Here is a 3,524-nt window from a genome sequence, read left to right as displayed (position 1 = left end):
GTCACAGAAGGTTCTGTTCATTTTCTTCAGTTTTTTTCTCTCTGTTTTTTAGACTGGATGACTCTTCTCTCTGCCATTTCAAATATGATGTTTGAGTAAATATAGTAAACTTTCATATCAGTTATTGTGATTTCAACTGAGCAGTTTGCATTTGGTTCTTTCTAAAGTTCCTTTTTTAAATTGAGACTTGCTCTTTTTTTGTATCATTGTCATCATGTGTTTGTACTTAGTCACTCAGTTGGGTCTGACTCTTTGTGACCCTGTGGACTGTAGTCAGTCAGGATTCTCCGCCCATGGGATGGGATTTTTTTCAGGCAAGAATACTGGAGTGGGTTGCCATTTCCTTCTCCAGGGGATTTTCCTGAATCAGGGATAGAACCTGTGTCTCCTGCATTTGTAGATGGATTCTTTACCTGCTGAGCCATTGGGTTGTCATCCTGTTGTTGTTGTTGTTGTTGTTGTTGTTCAGTCGCCCAGTCGTGTCTATTTGCAACCCCATGAATTGCAGCATGCCAGGACTTTCTGTCCCTCACCACCTCCAAACTTTGCCCAAGTTCAAGTTCATTACATCAGTGATGTCATCCATTTCATCCTCTGACACCCTCTTCTCCTTCTGCCCTCAATCTTTCCCAGCATCCAGAACTTTTCCAATGAGGCAGCTGTTGTCATCACATTTTCCCTTAATTCATAAACAATGGTTCCTTTAATTCTTTGAACATATTTATCAGTGTTTTGAAGTCCTTGCCTGTTAAATCCAACATCTGGGCTCACTCGGGCAGTTTCTATTGAATTTTTCCCTGAGTGTGGGTCACTCTTTGCCATTTTGTGTCTTGTCATCTTATCTTTGAAAACTAGACATTTTATACAATGTGTTGTAGCAGTTCTGGATTCTTTATTCCACTGAGAGTGTTGTTCATTTTGTTTGTTTCATTTATTTGTAGCCTTCCTGGGCTTAATCTGAAGAATTTGTCTCCTCCTGCTTTCTGGTCTCTAACTATTCTGCTTATTTTTTTTGAATTTTATTTTTCCTTTTGAGTTTGGCTTCCTAGGAGTCACCTCTGTGTTTTCTTATTTTAATGGTCAGCTAATGATTGGTTAGAAGCTGTGCTCAACCAAGTTGAGTCAGTAAGGTATCCACCCACTGCTGATGGATTTGCATGTGATTTTAAGTATGTGTACAAATTCAGGCCATTTTCAGCTATTAATTTTTACCAGGTCTTCTCAGGTCTCCACATGCATTCATTCAGCCTCCTGGACAGCCAAGGATAGTTCTTCTATGCTTTTCTCATGACCAGAATTTCCCTATTAAATCTCAGCTTTTTAGTTTGTCTGCCACTGACTCCAACCAAGACTTCACCTTGAGGCTAGCATTGTTCCTGGCTTTCCTTGCTCATTTCTGCCAAATTTGGTACTTTATCAACAATATCATTGGATATAGGTTTTTCATCATCTATTCCAAACCAAGTTAGTCCCTTCTACCAGTAAATCTGCTGATTTTTCACTGCCAGCCCCATTGTGGTAGAACAACCTCATCTACCTCACCTGATATGGAGGTAGGATGGAAGTAGTTCCAGAAAAGAACACCATAGACTTTCACTGTTCATACCTGAAATTCAGTTTTTCATGAATTAATATTTCTTTCTTTTTTTTTCCTACTTGCTTCTGTTCAAGCTCTGAAATGGTGATTTTTTTTTTTTTTTTTTTTTTTTTGCTGCAAAAAGCTTTATTGTTTCCATTGTGTCCGAAACTTGAGAAATGGCTCCATCTTCTTGATGAGTTTCACCTCCTCATCTAGGAAGTGGTTCTCCAGGAAATCACAGATGTGGGGGTCTGCAAGGGCAGAACCTAGGACATGCAGATCCAAAAGGGCCTGGTTCAGCCTTTTCTCTATGAGAAGGGAGGCTTCCATAGCATCCTGGATTTTACCCCACTCATCTTGGGATGGCTTCTGTACATCCAGGAAGAGGGCAAGGCCGCCGCTCTGGTTTTGCATATTCAAGAGACCGCTCTACACCCTCGCACTTCTCCTTGGCCAATTCGTGAAAAAAAGTGGCCCACACCCTCCAGAGCCACATTATTGTGGTCAAAATAGAAGCCCAGAGAAAAGTAGGTATAGGAAGCCTGCAGGTGCATGTAGAGCAGGTGGTTGATGGCGGCCTCTACCTTGGTGGAATAATTCTGACGAATCTTGGAGCTCATGGTAATAAGGAGTTAAGCTCAAAAAGTGATGGCTGGCCCTGGTGATCATGGACAGCTGAGTGGCTGATTCTGAAGGTTGCAACTGGGAAAAAGGTTGAAGGCTGGTCCGCTGATGGAGCAAGGGACATCCCTGGGTCTGTTCTGTCCAAGCATTGTTGAAGCAAGACACAGATCTGCAGGACCAAGAACTGCACTTCGATGACTAGTTTTTTGAACAATGTTGTTGAGTTTTACAGTTGTTTTGGGGCAAAGGAATTTTGTTGTCTTCATCACTACATCATAGCCAGAAGTCCCCATGTTTCATTTTTAAAACAACCTATGGTTTTGAACTTTCGTTAGTTCAGATGGCTTCTACCTAATTAGTCTGAACTAGTAAGATACTAGTAAGATTTCAGTGCATCAAATATTTGTTGAGCACCAACAATGGGCTTGACTAGATTTACATCCCTAATTACAAGTCCAAACATAATAACTTCTCCTAGTATTACAATTCAATGTGTCTAAATAAAATAGAATCATGGTTCTGGAGCTTTAATGTTCTTACAAATCACCCAGATCACCTGTTAAAAATGTAGATTCCTAGACAACAGGAATTTATTTGTAGGTTCATATTTAGCAGATTTAGGATAGAACTCAGGAAGTTATATTTTAAACAAGATTCCAAAATAATTCTGGTGCAATTGGTCCAAGGACTGTACTCAAGAAATACTAATTAAGAATCATACCTGAATAAAAAGTGGGCATGTATTCTTCCTATACTTTTATTAATATATCCAGGTAATTGAGACTGAAGTATTTTACTTTGCTTTTTGTTACACTCATATCATATGTGCCCTTATCACATCAACAGTTTGATCATACTGCTGGTAGTATATTGTGTTAGCTATGGTTTTGTCTTCTCAATATGACTTTCTCCCACCCCATTCCTCCTCTAGTACTAGAACCTTTTTGGGGGGTCAGATTGACTCCTCTAACTGACCACGGGAATGGTAAGACAATGGGCATTTCCAGTAGTATTTCATCCCCTTGACCCAAATGTTTAGTTCAGGAATGGGCAAGTGATCTTAGCCAGTCACTGAGGGAAATTTCTAAAACTTTTACTGGAACTTGAGTAAAAAATTCTATCTCTGCAGTTGAGAGATATAAAGATGGTAGAAACCTATACTTGCTGCTACCCTAGGAGATTTTCCAAAAGATGACATACACACACAGGAAATCAGAGTCAAAGAGGGAAAGTGAGAGCTATCCTTTCAGTGTCTGGAACCAGATCTGCCTAAAGATCTGGACTTTCAGACGTCTGTTTGTACAAACCAATAGATTTCTGT

At 39.9% G+C, this 3,524-nt stretch overlaps 1 pseudogene; it reads right to left on the bottom strand.

Annotated features, from left to right (window-relative positions):
* Nucleotides 1-1,693: 1,693 nt before the first annotated feature.
* LOC104990696 lies at nucleotides 1,694-2,199 on the bottom strand (annotated as a pseudogene).
* Nucleotides 2,200-3,524: the final 1,325 nt, after the last annotated feature.

Source organism: Bison bison, unplaced genomic scaffold, assembly GCF_000754665.1.
Source record: "Bison bison bison isolate TAMUID 2011002044 unplaced genomic scaffold, Bison_UMD1.0 scf7180017847377, whole genome shotgun sequence".
Lineage (NCBI taxonomy): Eukaryota > Metazoa > Chordata > Mammalia > Artiodactyla > Bovidae > Bison > Bison bison.
This window is presented reverse-complemented; position numbering and strand designations above follow the sequence as displayed.